The 25,787-nt window shown below is 42.1% G+C and overlaps 1 protein-coding gene and 1 long non-coding RNA gene across 3 annotated transcripts in view; one reads left to right on the top strand and one right to left on the bottom strand.

The window, feature by feature from the left end:
- C1QTNF7 (C1q and TNF related 7) overlaps positions 1 to 25,787 on the top strand; it is a 135,017-nt gene that overhangs the window by 20,925 nt on the left and 88,305 nt on the right. The window lies entirely within an intron of this gene.
- LOC145547267 (uncharacterized) lies at positions 15,605 to 25,659 on the bottom strand. The gene is made up of 3 exons (XR_014083692.1): positions 25,302 to 25,659; positions 23,698 to 23,860; positions 15,605 to 15,972 (listed from the first exon to the last, which is right to left on the bottom strand). It is a non-coding gene; the product is annotated as an uncharacterized LOC145547267 (long non-coding RNA).

Here is a 25,787-nt window from a genome sequence, read left to right as displayed (position 1 = left end):
GGAATTAAACCGCTATATGGCCCAGCAATCCGAATCCTGGGTGTATACCCTGCTGCTGCTGCTGCTGCTGCTAAGTCACTTCAGTCATGCCCAACTCTGTGCGACTCCATAGAAGGCAGACCATCGTGCTCCCCCGTCCCTGGGATTCTCCAGGCAAGAATACCGGAGCGGGTTGCCATTTCCTTCTCCAGTATACCCTGAGACAATCATAAGTCAAAGACACGTGTACTCCAATGCTCATTCAGCACTATTTACAATAAGCAGGAAGCAGCTTAGATGTGTGTTGGCAGAGGAAAGGACAAAGAAGATGCACGTGCACACACACACAGTAGAATGGCATACTGGAATACTACTTGGCCACAGAAAGGAATGAAATCCAGTCATTTGTAGAGATGTGGGTGAACCTAGAGTCTGTCATACAGGAATATAGATGCAGTCATAGAAAACAGACTTGTTGACACGGGGAGAAGAGGGCGGGATAAACGGAGATAGTAGCACTGATGTTTATACACTACCATAAGTAAAACAGACATAGTGGGGAGCTTCTGTATAGCACAGGGAGCACAGCCCGGTGCTCTGTGATAACCTAGAGGGGCGGGATGGGGAGGGGTGGTGGGATGGAGGCCCGAGAGGGAGGGGACATATGTATACTGATAGCTGATGCACACTGTTGTACAGCAACAACTGTACAACCCACTCCAGAAACCTTTCCTGGAAAATTCCATGGACAGAAGAGCCTGCTGGCTACAGTCCATGGTGCTGCAAAGAGTTGGATGTGACTGAGTGACTAAACAACAGTATCAACAACTGCAAAAACTAACACAACATTTTAAAGCAATTATGCTCCAATTAAAAAATAAAAACGTACAGTTTTTAAAAGTGAAATATAAATTTGGGAAAATAGTGACAAAATGTTTACATTGACCCAGTAGATTTGACTTTGATGATTTCAGATACATCACAGGCTCTTGACCAAGCATGCCCTCTGCTTTATACCTCATAACTCCTCTCATTTTCATTGTCATTTGTTCAACTTTCTGCTTTCTGGTCAAACATGTCATTTGGTGGCCTCTCTTAATCCTCACAAGATCCCATTAAGAGGCTGCCTCCCACTTTTCAGATGAGGAAGCTTTCTAGATGAGGAAATGAGATTCAGAGAGGGCCCCTGGTTTGTCCAGAGTCAATAAGTGACAAACAGATTCACACCTGAATCTGAGTGACCCCAAAGCCCACAGCCTTTGTACCTTGCTTTTGTACAAATTCAATCCTTGGAGAACTGCATGCTTCCTTTGAAACCTGCAAAATGACAAAAACTATGCCCTAAAAGACTCTTGTGAAGAGTCTGGAGAAGACTCTTGAGAGTTCCTTGGACAGCAAGAAGATCAAACCAGTCAATCCTAAAGGAAATCAACCTGAATATTCATTGGAAGGACTGATGCTGAAGCTGAAGCTCCAATACTTTGGCCACCCGATGCGAAGAGCTGATTCATTGGAAAAGACCCTGATGCTGAAAAGATTGAGGGCAGGAGGAGAAGGGGGCAACAGAGGATGAGATGGTTGGATGGCATCACCAACTCAATGGACATGAGTTTGGGAAAACTCCGGGAGATGGTGAAGGACAGGGAGGCCTGGCGTGCTGCGGCTCATGGGGTCACCAAGAGTTGGACATGACGAGTGACTGAACAACAACAATGCCCTGAAGGGTGGTTCCCAGCACCAGGGCCTCTGGATGAAATCAGTGAAAGATGGAAAATGTATCAGAGGCTGCAGAAGCACTTGAGCAAGGTACAAAGCATTTCAGAGAGAGCTGGGCATGAGGTCTGTGTCATCACTGACGCAGGTGCCCAGGAAGATAGCTGAGGGGCAGCCAGAACTGGAGTTGCCCACAACTGGCACTAACCTGAAAGCACCGTGCCCTGAGCCCTGTGCTAAAGTGCAGCAGGGTTTGGGCAGGAACGGCCACTTTCAACATCATTTTCCTCCACCATCTGTCCACGCCTTCCTCCTCCCCTGGACTTGTCAGCCTTGCTAATTTCTGCCTACCCGATCATCCAACTTGCGCCCACTCATTTGGCCACCTCCTCTTGCTGAAACTGAATCTCCACATCCCCTGATTATCCTTGGAAACTGATTAGCATGCATTTGCAAACAATATTTTCCTCCTAGTACATCCAGGGGCTTTCCAGATGGCTCAGAGGTAAAGAATTCACCTGCCAATGCAGAAGTCTCGGGTTCTACCCTTGAATAAAGAAGATCCCCTAGAGGAGGGCATGCAACCCACTCCAGTATTCTTGCCTGGAGAATCCCATGGACAGAGGAGCCTGGTGGGCTGCAGTCCATGGGGTCGCAAAGACTCGGACTGAGTGACTATGCAACAACAACAATACATCCAGATATATGGGGTCCAGAGGACTGCTTTGATTTCTGGGATCTTAGCTTAGAGGGGAATGAAATGTAATAAAAACTATAATATGAGTTCCAAATAGCTGCATCATCTGTGTCAAAGAGATGCTTTCCATTTGGGCTGCCATCTGTAGGTATTATTACCAGTTATCCTTACGCTCAGATGAGGGAGTGAGCAAAACATTGTTTTTCCTTCCAATCCAAAGGCCTGGAAATTGCTGATGCAATGTCCGGCAGGAAAGAGCCAGCAACATTTTGTGTTGCCTTTTAAAAACATATTTTAATATTGTATTTTAAAGGAAACTGGCCAGCAAGGTCATTCTAGGACACGTTTTAGACTCTTTGAGAATCAAGTTGGGCAAGACCATAACAGACTGTTTAGTTTGGACAGACAAATTGCCAACATGCCCATAAAAGGAAGGGAGGGTTGGCTGAATATTTTCTTTTGGCTCTTATTTTCAGATTTTCTTCAAAAGTTAGTCTGACAAAAATTGAAGAGAAGCCATGCAATATACCCATGAAAACAAACACTTCAAATAGAACTTGTATCTCAGAACAGATCAGTCTGGGGAATTTGTGCTAATTTGGATGAGATTCCTGTCTATGAAGTACCAGGTTGATTATAAAATTCACTGATAGGAAAGATGGGGCATTTGCTGGGTGTCCACTGTGTGTCTAGAATGTGCCCAGCATCCTAACAGGTACTAGACAAGCATTATATCATTCAGTCTTCACAATTACACCTTCAGAATGGTATAGTCCCATTTGTGTGCATGCGTGCTCAGTTCAGTCACTCGCTCATGTCTGACTCTTTGCAACCCTATGGACTGTAGCCTGCCAGGCTCCTCTGTCTATGAGATTATCCAGGTAAGATCATTGGAGTAGGTTGCCATTTCCTCCTCCAGGTGATCTTCCCAACCCAGGAATCGAACCCACATCTTCTGTGTCTCCTGCATTGACAGGTGGATTTTATACCACTGAGCTACCTGGGAAGCCCCATTAGCTCCATTTATCAAGAGAGAAAAATAAGTAAAAATATGGCTAGTGTATGGGGGAGATATGAGTTGAAGAATGAGATTGAAACTATTTATTCAAAATGTGTCAGAATCAATAAATGAATGAACCTTACAAGGTAACAAAAAAGAAGAGAAATATGCAAGGAGTCTAGAAGCCCTGTATCCATTTCAACCCTTGGAAACTGGAAGCTGATGTCTCCTGTGAATCTAAACCTTCGGTCAAGGCACATCCCAATATTCATGCATCTCCCTGAAGAAGAACCACCAGCTCCTCTTCCTCCACAGCTGTTTTGTGGTCGACCAGTTAAGGGAGCTTAATCCTCATCACAACGCACTGTGCAACTAGGGCCAATGAGCGTCCGAAGCCTTAAACATCAGAAGAGAGAAGGTTGGACGAGGTCTTGAAATGATACGGACCCACACACCCAGTGGAGAACAGGAGAAAAAAGATTTACAGATAGAATCCCTTAGCCATGGACAAGTAGCCCTGTTTGATCAGAGAAGAATGTTCCAGAAGGAAAGTAGTCAGATGCAAGTCAGACAAGGGCTGGATAGGGTTCAAACCGTGAAGGACTCAGAATGTAGTAAGCCCCCTACATACTAAAAAATTTCATTCTGAAAGCGTGTTTTTAAGTCCCATTTGTTCATAAGTCCAACCAAGTGAGCCCAGGTACCCAACTAATACAATCAGCTACAGAGTACTGTACTGTAATAAGTCTATAATACTTTTCACACAAATAATACGTAAAAACACAAAAAATAAAGAAAGCATTTTTAATCTTGTAGTACAGTACCTTGAAAAGTTTGGTAGTACAGGACAGCAGCTGTCATCCCGGGGCTGGTATCCAGTGAACAGGCAAGAAGAGTTACTGACCAGAGGAGGGAGAGGAGAGGGGAGATGGTAGAGCTGAAGGATCATCAGCAATAGGAGACGGAGGGTAAGCTGCGATTTCACTCATGCCTGATGTTTATGAAATGTGTGTTTGAAAGTTCACGACTTGAAGGTTCGTATGTAGGGAACTTACTGTATGGGAGAGGTGATTTTGACTTTATTTTCAAAGAACTGAGAACCCATCAAAGGCTTTTGAGTGAAGGAGGCACGTGGGGAACAGAGTTTGAGAAGAATTAAGCTGGCCATATGGGACTTCCCTGGTGGCTCAGACAGTAAAGAATCTGCCTGCAATGCAGGAGACCCAGGTTCAATCCCTGGGCTGGGTAGATATTCTGGGGAAGGAAATGGCCACCCAATCCAGTACTCTTGCCTGGAAAATTCCATGAACAGAGGATCTTGGTAGGCTACAGTCCATGAGGTGGCAAAGAGTCGGACACGACTGAAAAACTTCACTTTCACTTTCTTTCGCTTTCAAGCTGACCATATGGGGCTTCCCTGGTGGCTCAGACAGCACAAAGTCTGCCTGCAATGCAAGAGACCCAGGTTCGATCCTTGGATCAGGAAAATCCCCTGGAGAAGGAAATGGCTACCCACTCCAGTATTCTGGTCTGGAGAATCCCATGGATAGAGGAGCCTGGCAGGCTACAGTCCACGGGGTCGCAAAGAGTCAGACACGACTGAGTGACCAACACTAGCACTTCAAGCTGGCCATGGTTTGATAGAGGGACTGGAGGTGGGGAGGCCAGCTTGGGGACTTTGCAGAGAAGAATTCCGTGACCCTCGGGGCCACAGTCGTCCGGAGGCTCTGCGTGCCATGCGGGCTGCGCCATGTGCTGTATGGTCCTGGCAGGCATCTTTAGACTGTTTGTCCTCTAATGTGGTCCCATGGAAAGGTCTAATTACCCAGGCCTTTGATGTGGCAATGTCATCCTGACAGAGAGTGGATTCCAGGAACTCTTCCAGCAGAGATCACCCACTAAAGGCAGATGACCCCGTGACCAGCATGTTAACCTTAGGAAACAAGGAGACGGTGATGAGAAGCAAACTGCTTGGGGGAAAAAAATGTGCTTGCTTCTTTTTTTTTTTTTTGTAAAATATGTATTTTCATTTATTTATCTGGCTGCACTGGGTCTTTGTTGCAGCACATGGGATCTTTCTTAGCTGTGGCATGCAAACTCTATAGTTGCCGCATGTGGGATCTAATTCTCTGACCAGGGACCCAACTTGGGGCCTCTGTGTTGGGAGCTCAGAGTCTTAGCCACTGGACTACTGGGGAAAGAATTCTTTTCCATAGAGACACTGTTGCTTCACCACACCCCTGCTCACATCTGCACCACTGAATTCTTGCCTTTATCAGAGCTATCTCCAGAGGCCATTGTACTAGGAACATCCTAACTAAGCCTTGCTTTGGGGGGCTGAGTGGATCTATGCATCTTACAGATTGTAAAAATACAAGAAAACAGTGTGGGAGAGAAGTCTGGAGAAGATTGCATCTCAGCTCACTTAGATATCTGATCTTGGGCAAATTCATTTGGCTGCAGAACAGTCATAAAAGCATAAATATCAGATGAAATAATACAGATGACAGCATTACACAGTAAGGGGCTGACTACAGAGATCAGCCCGTGCCTCCCTCCAAGGCCAGGCAGGGAATGCAAACGAATGCAGTGGGCTGAGTGAAGACCTGAAAACCAGAGCTTCCATGACCAGCCCAAAGAGGGTACCAGCTTCTCAGTCACACTCAATTTACTCCCGAATGTATAAATAATAACTAATTCAGATCATCTGTAAAACCCCAAACAAAGCCATGGATCAAACTTGGCTGCCAGTTTGCAGACATGGATCAGCTGATTGCAAACCGTTAAGCGCAAATCCCAGCTCTGCCACGTGCTAATTGTGTGTGTTTAGACACCTTTCGCACCTTCTCTAAATCTTATGTTTCTCATCAAAGAAACGTGGATAAGAAGGGCAATGCAGAGAGCAGCAGTGGAGATGGACTGAGAGGGTACACAGGGCTCTGCAGGTTGGAGCTGGGTATGGAAGCCCCTGCTGTGCCAGTCATTAACCCTTTAGTTACAGGTCTGCAGGGAGGTCTAGTGGGTGAGAGGCTGGCAGAGCAGCTTTCACCAAAGGCTGTCGTCCAGTGTTCAGCCTCTTTAATGTTCAACAAGAGACCACAGTTATTTTTAATAACTGAAGTATAGCTGATTTTCAATGTTGTGTTAGTTTCAGGGGTATAGCAAAGTGATTCAGTGTTCTTTTTCAGATTCTTTTCCATCATAGGCTATCACAAGATATAGTTCCCTGTTCCATAGAGCAAGTCCTTGTTGTTTATCTATTTTATATATAGTAGTGTGTTTCTGTTAATCCTAAACTCCTAATTTATCCTTCACCCCCTTTCCCCTTTGGTAATCAGAAGTTTGTTTCTTCTGTCTGTGAGTCTGTTTCTGTTCTGTAAATAAATTCATTTGTATCATTTTTTTTAGATTCCACAAATAAGTAATAGTAAATGATATTTGCCTTCCTCTGTCTGACTTTCACTTAACATGATAATCTCCAGCTCCATCCACGTTGCTGCAAACAGCATTATTGCATGCTTTTTACGGCTGGGTAATATTCCACTTTGTACATGTATCATATCTCCTTTATCCATTCATCTGTTGATGGACACTTAGGTTGCTTCCTGTCTTAGCTATTGTAAATAGTGCTGCTATGAACATTGGGGGGCATGCATCTTTTCAAATTAAAGTTTTGGTCTTTTCACAGCAGTTGTTTTTAAGGCTCCATTAAGGTTCACTCTGCTCCCCATCCAGAAAGATTTTTGTGTCACTCAAAACTGTGCTCTGTGTTAAGGGGGATAAAATATGAGGAGAACACAGACAGTGACTACTAGAGGACAGACAATATTTAAATGTCCAACTCTTTGCGACCCCATGGACTGTTGCCTGCCAGGCTCCTCTGTCCGTGGGATTCTCCAGGCAGGAATACTAGAGAGGGTTGACATTCTCTTCTCCAGGGAATCTTTTCGACCCAGGGATCAAACCCATACCTCTTGCATCTCCTGCATTGACAGGCAGATTCTTTACCACTGTGCCACCTCAAAGCCCTCCATCACAGTAAAGAGCAATGTCACTAGACTTGGACTGTCCCTGAGCCCTGACCTGGTTGGGTTTGGCCTCCTTCCTCAAGGTCTGGCAGATGTAAGAGGGTGGTCTAGACTCTCTGAAAAGCCTCCGGTATTCCACTTGGACAGCCAGCTGTCCTCTGAATAATCAGGGCTTTGGGGCTGAAGTGGGTGACCAGGCATCTGAGAGTTGGGTTCTATGAACAAAAGCTATCCATCAGTCTTTTATGAACACAGTATAGTCAATTCTTGCTGTTCACAGTAGCTGTTTTCTATTTAAGGTCATTCCAAAGACTGAATTAGCAAGTTCATTGCTCCTCGGGGAAAAACAGAGTTAGATTCTTGCAGCCTCTGGTCACAGCATTTTCAGCAATTGACCTACACATACCCTGGTGTGACATGTGTTTCTGCTTAAAGACACTTTATTTAGTACATATTGTTGATTCATTAGCATTGGATGCACAGCCACAGAACTGTAACTCATGCCTGAAAGACAATTACCTAACACACATATTTTCCCCATAAGGCATATCACAGCCTTCCTGCATTTAGGAACCACCAGACAGCACTCCTCTGCTCGGGGGCCATTTTAAACAGCAAAATCACCAACAAAAACCAAAAAGTGCAAAAAATGTGGCAGCCCACAGACTGTGAAACAGATACTCGTTAATAGTATGAGAGCTGACCTCAGCTGGGAACATGCATGTCAGGTGACTCAGATATTTTGCAGTTTTGTGCTTGTCCAAAAATGACCAGGAAAGCACTCTGGGTGTTGATTTGTGGGTTGCAAACAAGTTTCAGCAAGTTGGTGAATTTGCAATTGAGGAATCCATAGACAATGAGTATTGACTGTATCTAAAAGTTATTCACACACTTACCATTTGCATTTAAACTCAGCCTGGCAAGACTGGTCAATTTCTAACAACTCAATTTATTTTTAAGACCTATGGGTACTAATAGCCTGGAGGACATCATGGGTGTTGTAAAAGATAAAATGTTTGCATTGTAGAATTGGTTGTTGTTGTTTTCCTTGAAAGGACACAGACACCAAACAAAATTATCTCTGTAACATTTTGGCAAGATGCAACATCAGCCCCTTGTTAACTTTAGCATGAAATTGATTTAAAAAAAAAAAAACCTTCTTCCTATTATGGCAGACTCTCTCCCTGGAACTTCTACATATCGATCCTAGTCCTGGTGGCTCAGAAGGTAAAGAATCTGCCTGCAGTGCAGAAGACCCAGGTTTGATCCCTGGGTTGGGAAGCCACCCTGGAGAAGTAAATGGCAACCCACTCTAGTATTCTTACCTGGAGAATTCTATGGACAGAGGAGACTGGAGGGCTACAGTTGGTGAGGTCACAAAGAGTCAGACACGACTGAGCAACTAACACTTTCACTTTCACTAGTTCTGTCCTTGAGAACTACATAGGATGGGGCCAAGCCTCCTTCTACATGGTGGTGTCTCAAATACCTGAATATACAACCAATTCCCTCTTTCAAGATGCACTTTCCCACTGTTGACATCTCCATTTCTCCCAGTTACTCCAATTTCACCCTCTCTGTTGTTTTCTTAGAACAGTATGTCTAATCTATCAGAAATTAACTGCCATGTCCTGCTTAGGCTCTAGAGTGAAATGAGCAGCCTAAACTCTGCTGTTAAAGTTGTTAATTTACACAGCTTCACTGACGAGTACTATGGCAGTCTACGTGAAACTTTTCAAAATTAGCGCACTATTCCACGTCTTAAAATTTATACCAAGGAAATTGTGATGTGTATGCTCAGTCACTAAGCTGTCTCTGACTCTTTTGCAGCCTCATGAACTGTAGCCCACCAGGCTCCTCTGTCCATGGGATTTTCCAGGCAAGAATACTGGAGTGGGTTGCCATTTCCTACTCCAGGGAATCTTCCCAACCTAGAGATCATACCCAGGTCTCTCGCATCTCCTGCATTGGCAGGCAGGTTCTTTACCACTGAGTCTAAGGAAATTGTTGGGAGTCTAAGCAAATTATTATGGATATGTGCTAAAATTTAGTTATAGGGGATTCCCTTCAGTCCAGTAGTTAGGACTCTGCACTTTCACTGCCAAGGGCACGGGTTCAATCCCTGGTCAGCGAACTAAAATCCCATAAGCCATGCAGCGGGACCAAAAACACACACATAAAAAAAATTAAAAATAAGGTAAAACTTAGTTATGAAAAGATGTTCATTACAGGAGCCTTTATTATCCCAACATACGGAAACATCCAAGAATAGGACAATATTAAAGAAATTATGGCATATTCATACAACCATTGAAATGACAATATGAACAAATCTACATTGACTTACATAGGTATTTATATAATTGTAATACAAAAGATTGTAAAAGAGTGGTTATAATCTGGTTACATTTTATTAAAGCATCCATCTATAAGAAAGGAAAATATTCCCAGGATTTTAGTAAAAGCTCTTGAAATTCAAAGTATTTCCCTTGTTCTTTATTTCTTCCTACAATATGTTACTACATTCATAATAAGGAAAAACAATTCTGTCCAGTGTTCCAAAAGACTGCAATTAAAACAACACTTTGGTAGTTCCCTGTTGCTTTCAGAAAAAGGTCCAAACACCTGGCTTGAGACATAAGACTTCTTATGATCTTACCTCTCAGGTTCCATCAACTACCTGGCCTTACAAGTATTGATACTTTTCACATTGACCATAATGAACCACTTAAATTATGCCCAGTTTTTAATCCCTGCTTTCCACCTTATACGTTCTGCTTTGAGATATCCTCTATGCCCCGTTTCCCCAACTGGTTTCGGGAGACTGGCTTCCCTGGTGGCTCGGATGGTAAAGAATCTGCCTGCAAGGAGACCTATGTTTGATCCCTGGGTCAGGAAGATCCCCTGGAGAAGAGAAAGGCTACTCACGCCAGTATTCTTGCCTGGAGAATCCTCATGGACAGAGGAGCCAGGCAGGCTGCAGTTCACAGGGGCTCAAAGAGTCAGACATAACTGAGTAACACTTGAGCTTTCTTTCTTTGGCGAGATTACCCAAATATTTTACTGGCAAAACCAGTCCTGGCTGCCTGACTCTGAAGCCCACGTTGCCTCCTCTGGATCAGAATGAAAAACTGAGACAGTCAATATGATATTTTTCTAATTATCTTGGTGCCATATGTAATCTCAGCATTGGCAAGTGAATTATTAATACTTGAGCATCTACAATGTTATTCGGAAGAGAAAGAAAATCCTAACATACAGTCCATTCCATTGACATATATACAGAGAGTTAAAATGATTTTTAAAATGTGGACTTTTTCCTTTTAAAGACAAATGGTCCAGGGTATTTGGAGCTATGTTTTACCCAGACATTAAAGTCTAGTTTTCAAATCTATGCCCTGTGTGTCGGATTTCCCTAATCTGGCCCACTCTGACTCCTTTGTCTCTTTTCATTATAAGAAGTTAATATTGAATTTCAAAACCCAAACAGCATAAATAAATTCCAGATGCCTTCTCAAATCCCTAAATCTCCCATTAGAATATGGAGAAACTTTGCTGTATGTGCGTAGTGGGTTACATTTTAATTCACTGAGATGCTGAAAGGATCACTGAGCAATTCTTCAGCCTTTATTTCACCAAGAAAACACATGAATTTTTTGGACTTTCTTAAGAAGCAGAGTCCTCAAGATTCACAGCCCAGCTGTCTGACATATGTTCTACTTTATTTCTCCCCTGAAGAGGTAAAATAACATCATCATGAAAGGCAGGGCCCCCAGAGCCAGGCTGCCTTGATTCCAATCCAACTGGGTGAATTGGGGCAAGTCTTTTAACCTCTCTGTTCCTCAGTTTTCTCATCTGAAAAATGGGGATAATCATCATACCCATCTCACAAGGTTGTTGAAGAGATAAGTGACTTAATAATTTAAAGTATTCAGCACAGTGCCAGCCACACAGCAAATGTTTGCACCCGTTATTACCTAGAGGTGTATGGCAAGCTGATGGAACAGGTCTTTATGGCTAGAAATTCTTTCCTCTTCTTTTCCTCCAGATGAACAGGGCTTAATCCAAGGTTAAGGAGGCTCTCATCTTTCCATGAGTGACTAATAAGCTAACTTCAGATCCCAGACCTTTCACCTAAGCCTGGTCCACACCCAAACCTCCTTACTTGTGTCCACATCCCTGAACCTTGTGTCTTAGTCAAGTTATCCCACCAAATTTGCATCCAGGATAACGCCATTTTTGTAAATGTGAAAGCTCTGTACTAATGAGAACCTAGCGTATAGCACAGGGAACTCTAGTCAATGCTCTGTGGTGACCTAAATGGGAAGGAAATCTAAAACAAAGGGGATATATGCATAACTAATTCACTTTACTGTAGAGTGAAAACTAACCGCATTGTAAAGCAACTATATGCCAATAAAAGTTAATTTTAAAAACCTCTGTCCTCAGAGGATTTGTAGATGCAGCTTCACATCTCCAGTTCATTATAGGAGATCATATATGTAAAACACCAAAGGGCAGTGTGTGTGTGTGTCACTGTGCACTCAACCACTTTAGTCATGTCGACTCCGCAACACCATGGACCATAGCCGACCGGGCTCCACTGTCCATGCGATTCTACACACAAGAATACTGAAGTGGCTCTGACATAAAGCACAGCAGGATCCTCTATGACCTACTTCCCAGAGTAATGGAAATAAAAGCAAAAATAAACAAATGGGACCTAATTAAACTTAAAAGCTTTTGCACAACGAAGGAAACTATAAGCAAGGTGAAAAGACAGCCTTCAGAATGGGAGAAAATAATAGCAAACAAAGCAACCAACAAAGAATTAATCTCAAATATATACAAGCAGCTCATGCAGCTCAATACCAGAAAAAGAAATGACCCAGTCAAAACATGGGCCAAAGAACTAAACAGACATTTCTCCAAAGAAGACATACAGATGGCTAACAAACACATGAAAAGATCCTCAACATCACTCATTATCAGAGAAATGCAAATCAAAACCACAATGAGGTACCATCTCATGCCTGTCAGAATGGCTGCTATCAAAAAGTCAAACAATAAATGCTGGAGAGGGTGTGGAGAAAAGAGAACCCTCTTACACTGTTGGTGGGAATGCAAACTAGTACAGCCACTATGGAGAACAGTGTGGAGATTCCTCAAAAAACTGGAAATAGAACTGCCATATGACCCAGCAATCCCACTACTGGGCATACACACCAAGGAAACCAGACTTGAAAGAGATGCGTGTACCCCAATGTTCATCGCAGCACTGTTTACAATAGCCAGGACATGGAAGCAACCTAGATGTCCATCGGCAGATGAATGGATAAGGAAGCTGCAGTACATATACACAATGGAATATTATTCAGCTGTTAAAAAGAACACTTTTGAATCAGTTCTAATGAAGTGGATGAAATTGGAGCCTATTATACAAAGCGAAGTAAGTCAGAAAGAAAAACAGCAATAAAGTATATTAACACATATATATAGAATTTAGAAAGATGGTAACGATGACCCTATATGCAAGACAGCAAAAGAGACACAGAAATAAAGAACAGACTTTTGAACTCTGTGGGAGAAGGTGAGGGTGGAATGATTTGAGAGAATAGCATTGAAACATGTATACTACCATATGTGAAATAGATCACCAGTCCAGGTTCAATGCCTGAGACAGGGTGCTCAGGGCCAGTGCACTGGGATGACCCTGAGGGATGGGATGCGAAAGGAAGTGGGAGGGGAGTTCAGAATGGGGGACACATGTACACCCATGGCTGATTCATGTCAATGTATGACAAAAACCACTACAATATTGTAAAGTAATTAACCTCCAATTAAGATAAATTAATTTTAAAAAAAAAGAATACTGGAGTGGGTTTCCATTTTCTTCTCCAGGGAATCTGTCCAACCCAGGGATCGAACCCAAGTCTCCTGTGTCTCCTGCATTGGCAGCCAGATTCCTTATAGCTTGAGCCATCAGGGAAGCCCCACCAAAGTGTCATAAAAAGTGCTCAAAAACGGTCGTTTTCTTCCTTCCTTTCCCCACTGACATTAATGATTGATGCCTATGTTTGCAAGAAACATTTAATTATAACCATGCAAGATCTGCCTGCACTGCTCACATTCAACAGAGAATCTACACTCAATATATCCTTCAGCATCTCAGCTTCACTCCTCTAGAACTTGCATCCATGCCAGAAGGCAACTAGACAATTTTGGTGCTATTCCACACTTAATATATCTTTTCACCTCTCAGTAGCAATGAAAGCTTGCGTCATATTTTAGTACATACACATACCTTTCACATACTTCCCCTTAATTTTATATCAGCTCTTTACAGAGGTATTTTTGTGGTTGCTATTGTCATCACTATTATCGCAATTTTGCAATACAGAAAACTAAACCCTAAACAGGTGAAAAGTGAATGTGAAAGTCGCTCAGTCGTGTCTGACTCTTTGTGACCCCATGGACTATACAGTCCATGGAATTCTCCAGGCCAGAATACTGGAGTGGTAGCCTTTCCCTTCTCCAGGGGATCTTCCCAACCCAGGGATTGAACCCAGGTCTCCCACATTGCAGGAGGATTCTTTACCAGCTGAGGCACAAGGAAAAGGCTTATGTCAAATTCTACAGCTGGTAAGTGACTCAGTGGGGATTTGAACCTGGATTCTCTGCCCTGAAAGTCTTTGCTTTTCTTCTACCAAATTTTACTGCTGAAGTTATAGGAGTGCAAGTCTCAAAAGAAGCCACATGAATTCTTGGCTTATATCAGTTCCATTGGATGTCTTTTTTATTTTAAATTCTTTTTTTTGTTTGTTTACTCTGATGTTGCCATGGTTGGCAAAACCAAGCTCAGCACAGTCATTTAGCCAGGTTGGAGCTGTTTTTGTAGGCTATTGTGATTGTGTATTGGATGGCTGGTTTTAAAAAAAAGATGTGTTTAATTGCTGTTTTCTTTCAAGCAGAATTCTGTTATACTGGCAGCCAAATAATGCCTCATCTAGAAAGAAAAATGAGCTATTGCAGAAAGTTTGTTCAAAAAGAGGCCACATCTTTTGCAACTATGAAGTACAATACACAAATGTGAAGATCGTCCATATTCAGAACAGGACAAGGAGGGGCAGAACAGTTGCGCCATTAATGTTTGATTTCATGTAGCAGAAACACAACTTCAGTGACCTGACTCAATGCTTATGCTTCTCCTCTTTTTAAACAGAAGTGAGTTTGGAGATATGCAGTCAAGGGTAGGTACAATGGCCTCACAAGGTCATCAGAGACCCAGGTTCCTACTACCTTTCTGCTCTTCCATCTTGGCCTATGGAACTCTTTATCATGATCACAAAATGTCAAGTCTACATCAATGTCATGACTGCCTTCTGTGTGAAGGCAAAATACAAAGAGCAAAATCTGAACAGGTGGCACCAGCTGTCTTTCTCCTTTAGGAGGTTTCCTAGCAACCTTTTCCATCAACCCCTGCTTATGCATCATTGTTCCTGCTGGGTGGGTCACATGACCTTCCCTGGTCACAGAGAGTCTGGGAAGATGGGTATTACTGGGTGCCATTGCCTCTCTCAAACAGACAAGGCCTCTGTTAGTAAAAAAAAAAAAAATAGCAAAGTCAACACTGAGAATCAACTAACAGAGTTTGTCAAGAGGACTACCATTTATCGGAGACCTGCAGTGTGTTAGACCTAAACTAAGACAATGCTGATGCTGAAGTTCCAATACTTTGGCCACCTGATGCAAAGAGCCAACTCATTGGGAAAGACTATGATGTTAGAAAAGACTGAAGGCAAGAGGAGAAGGGGGCCACAGGATGAGAGGATTGCGTAGCATCACGGATTCAATGGACATGAATTTGAGCAAACTCCAGGAGATAGTGAAGGACAGGAAAGCCTGGTGTGCTTCAGTCCATGGGGTCACAAAGAGTCAGACACAATATAGCAAATGAACAACAGCAAGACAATGCTAAGAAAGAAAGAATGCTATTCTTGCATTAAACCTAAAGAAAATGATATCCAGAGAGAGGTAAAATGTGAAATGATATGCATTTTCCTTAGATGATCTCCATGTGAATTTTTCTTGTGTGACAATGCCTGGCACAGAAGAGATACTCAAAAGTGATTTCAAATATTTCCCTTCTCTTTGTCCTCTTTCGCAAATTAGAAATGCAGTACGAGCTTCCTCTTGGAGTGCTTTAATATTTGCATTGTCTGATTGTTCTTGCTATGATCTAACTTGGGCTGCTGTTCTGGCCAGTGTGTCCATATCCCCAATCTCTGGCAAACACAGCACTTCTGACTTTATTAGATCATGTCAGATCTTTTCCTGCTTGATATAGTCTCTCTTTTTCATTTTCTCTCCAGAGCTGTCATGATATTGTTTTCACTTGTAACTTCATCATCTAAGACATAAATAGCTTTTGGTTGGGTTTTTAATCAGCATCTTCTTCTGACTGGCACTTAGTAGGAGCTCAATGTTATCTGTTGAACCAGTGGATCTCAGTTTCACCGTCTGCCAGCTGTGTGAGCTTGGGCGTTTCAAACCTGCTGTGATGAGAAAAAAGAAAGGCTTGTTTTGAGGGTGCTTATCGTGCTTTAGCATCATAGCTGCAGTATCTGACGACTACAGCCCCCAGCCAGGTAGTGGTACTATCACCCAGTCGTGTCCGACCCTTTGCGGCCCCTGGACTGTAACCTGCCAGGTTCCTCAGTCAATGAAATTTTTCAGGCAAAAATATTGAAGTGGGTGAGCATTCCTTCCTCCAGGGGATCTTCCTGGCCCAGGAATCCAACCCGCATCTCTTACGTCTCTTGCATTGGCAGGCGGATTCTTTAATATTGGGTGCCACCTGGGAAGTACCAGGTAGTCAGGAAGGGAAATTCATGCAAAAGAGATGATCGGCAGATAATGTCAAAGACAGTTACTACAGAATAGCTTCCATCCTCTAAGAAGTCTTGTTTTCTGTAATTTGTTAAAATTAACAGACAATCCTGAATTGTGATAACCTTACATATAATAAATGCTAAAAAGTGACACAGGAGCTTCTCCAAATCCTACTGGGAGGTTTTTAGAGCATGCAGAACACCACCATGGAAAGAAACATTTTCCAAGCAAGCATTGTTCTGTTGTACCAGCAGGTAAATACCTAGGGTGCCTACGATAAAAGAACATAACCAGAATGCTTATCTCACTGACTAGTCCATGACAAATGCGTTAGGTTTGAGTTATGGGAAGCAATTAAGCAACCTCTGTAGAATAGGTAAAGAATTTTTCCTTTGTCAAAAATTGCGTTTCTTGATTGTCAGTGAAAATCAAAGCTGGAGTAAATTTGGAAATCTGATATGTGGTCTCCTGGAGCTTTATCCATACCAGAATGTAAATTCACACCAGTATAGAACGGGATTTCTATCTTTCTTGATATATTGAGGTATCTGGCCTCTCTTTACAATACATTCAGTGAAACTGGAACTTGGGACGCAGCAAATAGGTGTTTGGCACCATGTACAGCTTCATACACACAGGGTATGAGTCACAGCACAGTGTCTTTTCAAGGCATTTGTTAGGTAGCAAAGGGCAACTCTCTAGAGATTTCTTTTTGTCTGGCAGCATAAACAACTGGAAATGTATTCATGTACTTTAGAATCAAGCAGACTTGGATTTGATTCCAGGTCTGCTAAAGAATAAATGTGCAACAGGAGGCATACTACTTACTTACAGATGAGTTTTTTCCTTCTCTGTAAAATGAAAATACTTAAATTGAACCAAGTGAAATTGCCATATTTGAAGCCAAGGGAAGTCAAATATTCATGATCTCATATGGTTCATCCTATACCTGTGTCACAGGACCGAGTCCAGAATAGAAGATTAAGTCTATGTAAGTTTATGAGTCACAAGTCTATTGTTATATGTGACAGGCACCCAACTCAGACTAGCTTTATAGAAGGAAATATATATATCAAATCACCGCAGTGTACACTGTAAATGTCTTTTGATTTTATTGGTCAATTATACATCAATAAAGCTAGAATGTCTTTAAAAGGGGAGAGAATAGATTAGCTCATAAAACTGGACAATCTAGGAATGGTGTCGGCTTCAGGCATGGCAGGATCCAGGGGCTCCAAGGATGCTCTGTATCCCCATTCTCTCTGCTGTTCCACTTCCTTTGCATCTATTGACTTTGTCAAACATGATGGGCAGGATGACCAAGATAGTCTTCATGAGAAGCAAAAGGAACTGTTCTCTCCCAAAGGCTGTCTTTCTTGTGTGACGTGTTCAACCCTCAACTAATTACCATTTCCATTGTGTCAGGTGCCAACTACTAGGCTTGGTCCAGCCTGGTTGACTTTCTCACTTCCAGAGAGATGATAAGAGCAAAGGGACCAATACACGAAGCCTGATTAGAGCCACAGTATTCCCAAAGAATACTGGAGTGCTAGGCAAGCAGGGGAGAAAAGTCCACTACAGTATGTACAACATTTAGTACAGATGCTGGCAAGCAGATGTGCTAAAATTAACTGAAGAGTTTCCTACACTGTAGTCAGAGACGTAAGACAAAGTGACCAACTTTTCTCAATTTGCCCAAGACTATCTTGGTATTAACACTCTAAATTTCACACCCTGGAAAATTCCTCAGGCCCAGGAGAAACATCTCATTTCATCTGGACTATCCTTGGTTTAAGAGAGAAAATCCCACATCTAGGGAATCTCTGCAGTCCCAGGAAAACCCAGACAGCTGGTCAACCTGCTCCAAGATGGCACTTGTAAAGTGTAAATCTTAGCCGCAGTTGAGGTCTTGTTGGTACATACAAAGTGGAATATTGCCTGTTTGTATGCATGCTCAATCACTCAGTGGTGTCCAACTCTTTGGAACACCATGGACTGTAGCCCACCAGGTTCCTCTGCCCATGGAATTTTCCAAGTAAGAATACTGGAGTGAGTTGCCATGCCCTCCTCCAGGGGATCTTCCTAACCCATGGATCGAACCTGAGTCTCCTGCACTGCAGGTGGTCTCCTGCATTGCAGGCAAATTCTTTACCATCTGAGCCATCAGGGAAGCCCTGGAGGTCTTGTTAGGTCAGTTTATTAGTTCTTGCATCAATAGAAGAATGATGTGCCGTGACACAGCCAAAACCATTGAAACTGTAGGTAGATAGTCCCATGGAAAAATGCAACTTTAAACTTTATTTGAAGTTACAGGATCTGTCCCCTTTTCTTGGCCTTCCCCTTCTGCTTTCTTCATTTTCTTTTAGTGTTTTTCTTTCCCCTTTTCGTCTTCCCTTTCTTTTTTTCCTTTGTTCCCATCTTCCTTCTTTCTGATCTTCCTCCTCTCTATCTCTTATTTTCTTCTTTTTCTTTTCATTTCTTGTTTGACAATATAGTCACCTTTCAAATAACATGTGATTTAGATTTTGCTCCTGATCTTCAAAGGAGCTGCTATGTGTTGTTTGACTAAAACACGCCAGCCTCAGTAAATACATTTATTGTGGTTAATTCACTAAGTAAGTGGAAATTCACTATTGATTCAGACAAGAAGTACATGTGCAATTACCGTGGACTGGCTTAGCCAGCATGGTCATGATGCTGAATGTGAAGAATGAAAAAAATCAGGGGTGGGGGGAAGCAAAGCAAAGGAGAGGGTGATGCTTGTGAAATAAGGAACTTGAGATTGAATTCTTTCAAGGGACATTTTGGTTTATCTGTTTACACAGGGGTTACATCTACCACTATTGGAAATTGCTGAGATTTGGGAACTCTTTCTTCTTTTATATCAATATTATCATTAATTAACCAATGTAAACCAGGAAATCCTTCTTGGTTACAAACTATGCTTTGAAGCCAGGCCTGCAATTGAATGTCTTCAATCAAAACCTTAAAAGTAAGCTTAGGAAGAAAGCAATGTCTAGTCTTTGAAGGAGAGCTATCATTGGGGAAAACAGAGCCTTCTCAATTAAACTTTGGCAAGGAATGAGAGTTTTGTTGCCTTATTAAAGTGCTGAAGTTCTAAACAATTAACTCCAATTTTGGAAGCAAATCCAAATAGTCCCTCGTGATAGGGCTTCCACCTACAGATCAGGATCATAGCCTTGGGACTTCCACTACATTTGGGTTTTCCAGATAACAGCCTTCACATCACTTTCACAATGTTTGTCATTATGTAGTACCACTCGTACCATTTATTTACAAAACATTTTCCTACAATTTTTCTTATAATTAGTTAGACTAAGATGATGTAGCCAATGCAGTTCATTAGGGCTCATGCATAGCAGCGTCCACTTAAGAAGGTTTTCCTATCTCTCCTCACTATTATTTGGAACTCTGCATTCATATGGGCATATCTGTTTTCTCCTTTGCCTTTCATTTCTCTTCTTTTCTCAGCTATTTGATAGCTAAAAGTTCATTGCAGTAAATGATGTAATGTGACAATGCCCTGGGCAAAGACAAAGGATAGAAAAACAGGCAAGAAAAAAACTACCATTGAGCAATATGAAGTATGGTTAATTTGCAATGCTGTGTTACAGGGAGCCCAGCCAATGCTCTGTGATGGCCTCAGTTCAGTTCAGTTCAGTCGCTCAGTTGTGTCCGACTCTTTGCGACCCCATGAATCGCAGCACGCTAGGCCTCCCTGTCCATCACCAACTCCCGGAGTTTACCCAAACCCATGTCCATCGAGTCAGTGATGCCATCCAACCATCTCATCCTCTGTCGTCCCCTTCTCCTCCTGATCCCAATCCTTCCCAGCATTAGAGTCTTTTCCAATGAGTCAACTCTTCGCATGAGGTGGCCAAAGTATTGGAGTTTCAGCTTCAACATCAGTCCTTCCAATGAACACCCAGGTTTGATCTCCTTTAGGATGGACTGGTTGGATCTCCTTGCAGTCCAAGGGACTCTCAAGAGTCTTCTCCAACACCACGGATCAAAAGCATCAGCTCTGCTGTGCTCAGGTTTCTTCACCGTCCAACTGTCACATCCATACAGGACCACTGGAAAAACCATAGCCTTGACTAGACGGACTTTTGTTGGCAAAGTAATGTCTCTGCTTTTAAATATGCTATCTAGGTTGGTCATAACCTTCCTTCCAAGAAGTAAGTGTCTTTTAATTTCATGGCTGCAATCACCATCAGCAGTGGTTTTGGAGCCCAAAAAAATAAAGTCTGACACTGTTTCCCCATCTATTTCCCATGAGGTGATGGGACAAGATGCCATGATCTTAGTTTTCTGAACATTGAGCTTTAAGCCAACTCTTTCACTCTCCTCTTTCACTTTCATCAACAGGCTCTTTAGTTCTTCTTCACTTTCTGCCATAAGGGTGGTGTCATCTGCATATCTGTGGTTATTGATATTTCTCTCGGCAATCTTGATTCCAGCTTGTGTTTCTTCCAGCCCAGCGTTTCTCATGATGTACTCTGCATATAAGTTAAATAACCAGGGTGACAATATACAGCCTTGATGTACTCCTTTTCCTATTTGGAACCAGTCTATTGTTCCATGTCCAGTTCTAACTGTTGCTTCCTAACCTGCATACAGGTTTCTCAAGAGGCAGGTCAGGTGGTCTGGTATTCCCATCTCTTGAAGAATTTTCCACAGTTTATTGTGATCCACACAATCAAAGGCTTTGGCATAGTCAATAAAGCAGAAATAGATGTTCTTCTGGAACTCTCTTGCTTTTTCGATGATCCAGAGGATGTTGGCAATTTGATCTCTAGTTCCTCTGCTTTTTCTAAAACCAGCTTGAACATCTGGAAGTTCACGGTTCACGTATTGCTGAAGCCTGGCTTGGAGAATTTTGAGCATTACTTTACTAGCATGTGAGATGAGTGCAATTGTGCGGTAGTTTGAGCATTCTTTGGCATTGCCTTTCTTTGGAATTGGAATGAAAACTGACCTTTTCCAGTCTTGTGGCCATTGCTGAGTTTTCCAGATTTGCTGACATATTGAGTGCAGCACTTTCACAGCATCATCTTTGAGGATGTGGAATAGCTCAACTGGAATTCCATCACCTCCACTAGCTTTGTTCATAGTGATGCTTTCTAAGGCCCACTTGACTTCACATTCCAGGATGTCTGGCTCTAGGTGAGTGATCACACCATCGTGATTATCTGGGTTGTGAAGATCTTTTTTGTACAGTTCTTCTGTTAGGTCCATACCATTTCTGTCCTTTATCGAGCCCATCTTTGCATGAAATATTCCCTTAGTATCTCCAATTTTCTTGAAGAGATCTCTAGTCTTTCCCATTCTGTTGTTTTCCTCTATTTCTTTGCATTGATCGCTGAGGAAGGCTTTCTTATCTCTCCTTGCTATTCTTTGGAACTCTGCATTCAGATGGGAATATCTTTCCTTTTCTCCTTTGCTTTTTGCTTCTCTTCTTTTCCCAGCTATTTGTAAGGCGTTCTCAGACAGCCATTTTGCTTTTTTGCATTTCTTTTCCACGGGGATGGTCTTGATCCCTGTCTCCTGTACAATGTCCCGAACCTCTGTCCATAGTTCATCAGGCACTCTGTCTATCAGATCTAGTCCCTTAAATCTATTGGTGAAATGGTGGGAGGGAGGTTCAAGAGGGAGGGGATATAACTATATATACGTAACTGACTCCCATTGTTGTAAAGTGAAAACAAACACTATATTGTACAGCAATTATCCTCCAATTAAAAAATTAATTAATTTAAAAAAGTGTTAATTTCTGCTGTACAGTAAAGTGGTTCATATACATATGTGTATGTATATATACGCACACACACACAGTGAATAGAGATGTTATGAATATAGGGGTATATGTATCTTTTAGATTTATAGTTTTGTATGTATGCATGCAAGAAGTGGGGTTCTTGGATCATATTTTTAGTTTTCCGAGGAATTTCTATACAGTTTTCCATAGTGGCTGCACCAATTTACATTCCCACTAACAGTGTAGGAGCGTTTCTTTTTGCCACACCTTATCCAGTGTTTGTTATATGTAGACTTTTTAATTATGGCCATTCTGACCAGTGTGAGGTGGTACCCCAATGAACAACATTTTAATTGAGTAAATGAATGAATATAATGGAATGTAAGAAAGACAGCTTAACCACAAGGCTTTAAATATGAAATAAAGCCAGAAAATTATCCATCAAACCAATCATGACCGATTGGGAAAAATCACTCCAGGTAGGAATTTAGGATGAAAAATCAAAGTCTTAAACAATCATTGAAAGAAGTGTAGAGAATCTATATGTAGGATCAAATTTCATTGGACTATACAATATGCAAACGAATCCATGAAAAAAGTTATGGTCTGAGTAAGTTCTGTAGTCTAGTTAAAATTATTGCACTGATGTCAACTTCTAGCTGTGATATCCTATTACAGTGATGCATGGTGTCCTTGGGCTTCCCAAGTGGCTCAGTGGGTAAAGAATCTACCTGCAATCCAGGATATGCAGGAGATATAGGTTCAATCCCTGGATTGGGAAGATCCCCTGGAGGAGGGCATGGCAACACCTCCAGTATTCTTGCCTAGAGAATCCCCATGGACAGAGGAGTCTGGTGGACTACAGGGTTGCAAAGGGTTGGACACGACTGAGCAGTTGAGCACATATGCATGCAAGATGTCCCTATTGAGGGAGGCTAGTTTTTGTTTTATTTGGTTTTTTATGCAGCTTTTTTTCTAACTTCCTCTGAATTAAAATCATAATTGTAAATGATTGCTTTACATTCATTGTTTATCATAACATTGATTATTATATAGTATATTATTATAGTATATACACTGATTTGTGTATAATTATTTCTAAATAAAAAAACATTTTTTTAAAAGGGGGCTTTGGATCCAGCTTGGAGAAAGAATATGCTGTTTTGCTGGAAACCCAGAAGGGCAGGATTGCCAAGAAGCCACACTGATGTATGAATAGAAAGGTCCAGGGGTGGATGATGCCAGGCTGAAAGCACACATTCCAGACCACTGATATTTATAATAACAGATACCATAGATTGATAATCTAGTCTTTGAAAAGAGGATTAGAAAAAGGAAATTAGACAACATTTTCAGTTTATAAATAAAATAAATTCATAAATAATTCAAGTTCCCATCATAGTTTCTTGGTATCTCTTCTAAGCTATCTTGGCCCCAAAAAATTTATAATAAGCAAGTTTTCATAGGATTTTTCCAGTTTATAAAACAATTCCACATGAACACAGTCACTCACCCACCAAACCATGCTGAAATAGAAATAGATAATAATTAAAACACTGAATATTCATCTAACTCTTTCATTTATATTATCACATTTCCATGCACTCACCAGTAAAAGTGTGCTCCTTGTAATTCTTTAAAGAAAAAGCACCATCTTTTCCTGTCTTCGTGTCTATGGCTTCTTTAGCTGGTATAAATTTCTCCTGGAGCACCCTGTGCCTCTTCATACTCTGTTCCACCAAGATGTTGCTTCCTCTTTTTCCTGAAAGAGACTGAGTCTGATAAGATATAAACAGGCATCCCCAGATGTGCTGCCTTTGGGAGAGTCCAGAGTTGACCAGCACACCCAGCTCTGTTCCTCAGCCACCTCTCCCTACTCTAAGAACTTAATCCTTAGTCAGCCAAATCTAGTGCCCCCATACAAAATATAAAGGAGAAGAATCAAGTTGGTGGTAGGCAGAGGACTTAATAAAGGTCCCAAGTAGAAGGAGCTCTCTCTCAGGCATATATGTGCCACACAACTGTAAATGATTCTGGTAGCTTCTTTCTACCATTAACTTTCCTTGAGTCACCTTTTCCTACCCTATAGGTCTTCATGTCAGTGTTCTAACAGCTATAGATATTTCAGTGGGCAAAACCTTGCTGCTCTCAGGGAGTTTACAAACCAGTAGGAAGACAAACGTTGTGTAGATTATCTTAAAACTACTACATCTATGAAGCAACATTTATGAAGTTTTACAAAAGGAAAAGGGTAATATATAAGAGAGTAAGGGAGAGCTAAGACAGGTGAAGGGCAAGTCAAAGAAAGCATCCTTGAGGGAGGAACACAAGTTGAGTTTGAAATGATGAGGAAAAAAATGTATCACTCTAGGGACTTCCCTGGTGGTCCAGTATTTAAGACTCTACACTCCCAATGCAGAGGAGCCAGGTTCAAGCCTGATCAGGGAACTAGATCCTGCATCCACCAACTAAGACCTGGTGCAGCCAATTTTTTTTTTTTTTTTTTTTTTTTTTTAGTGTATCAACATAAAGGAGGCTGAGAAGAAAGAGAGAGAACCTTCTGGGCGGGCTTTCCAGAGCTGTCAGTCTAAACTCCATGGGGACCCCGAGGGAATCCTCAGAGCTGCCTCTACACTGTTGTCCTTCTCAGAGTACTATGGGTGACAATGTCGTCTTTACAGGCAACTGAGCTGGGAACTAGCAGGAAGGGAAAATGGAGGCTCATGGCTCTGAATCAAGGAGAGAAAAGGAGATGGAGGCAGAATGTGTCATGGAAAGAGCAGGGCTTTGGTTACCAGAGTTCACACTTGGGCACGGCCAGTTATTAGTTTTGTGACCTTGGAAAAGGTGCTATGACATCTTATACTTGTTGTGAGGATTGACTGAGAATAGAAACAAGCAGGACACTGTATCCAGTATTGGAAAAATTTGTACAACGTGAGAGTTGCAAGTTAAGCTTTATTTGGGACAAAATGAGACCTGAAGCCCAGGAGACAGTGTTTCAGACAGCTCTGAGAAACTGCTATGAGAAGGTGAGGGGAGGAGTTAAGATATATAAGAGTTTTGCAACAAAGGGTAAATAGTTGGGAACATCAAAAGATTACCGTTAATTAATCAGAAACTAGATATGTCAGGTTAAAGGATTTAGTGCTTACCTATGTATGGGAAGATGCAGGAGTCTGGGCTCACTGAAATCATTCCTTGGATACTCACCTCAGCTTTCTGGGGCCAGCATCCTGTATTTTCTCATCCTGAGTTCCCTCGGGGCTCATCACTGGGAGTGGCTGCAGTCTGACGGCCGCCAGATGGCAGGTGTTCTTCTCCTCCCTGAGTTCCCTCAGGGCTCACCAGCTCACACTGATGACAGTGACATCCTTGTTTTCTGGTACGGCAGGGAATATTTTATTTCTTGAAATATTCCATTTCTCACCAGTAAGGACTCAATAAATGTTCGCTCTCTTCTCTCACTTTCTCCAGGTTCCATATGCACTGAATATATCCACCACTCCCTGCCCCCCACAATTCACACGCTGAAGCCCTAACCTCCAATGTGGCTGTATCTGGTGTCTCTGGAGATAGGTCTTTAGGAGGTAATTAAGGTTAAATGAGGTCATAAGGGCTGGATGGGGGTGGGGGGGAGGCTGATCCAAAAGTACCATGGCCTTATAAGAAGAGAAAGACAGAGCAAGGTCTCTCCCT

Source organism: Giraffa tippelskirchi, chromosome 1 (assembly GCF_054371585.1).
Source record: "Giraffa tippelskirchi isolate mGirTip1 chromosome 1, T2T-mGirTip1v1.2.pri, whole genome shotgun sequence".
In the NCBI taxonomy this organism is placed as follows: Eukaryota; Metazoa; Chordata; class Mammalia; order Artiodactyla; family Giraffidae; genus Giraffa; species Giraffa tippelskirchi.
The sequence above is the reverse complement of the archived record's forward strand: the minus strand, read 5'-3'. Positions and strand labels throughout refer to the sequence as shown.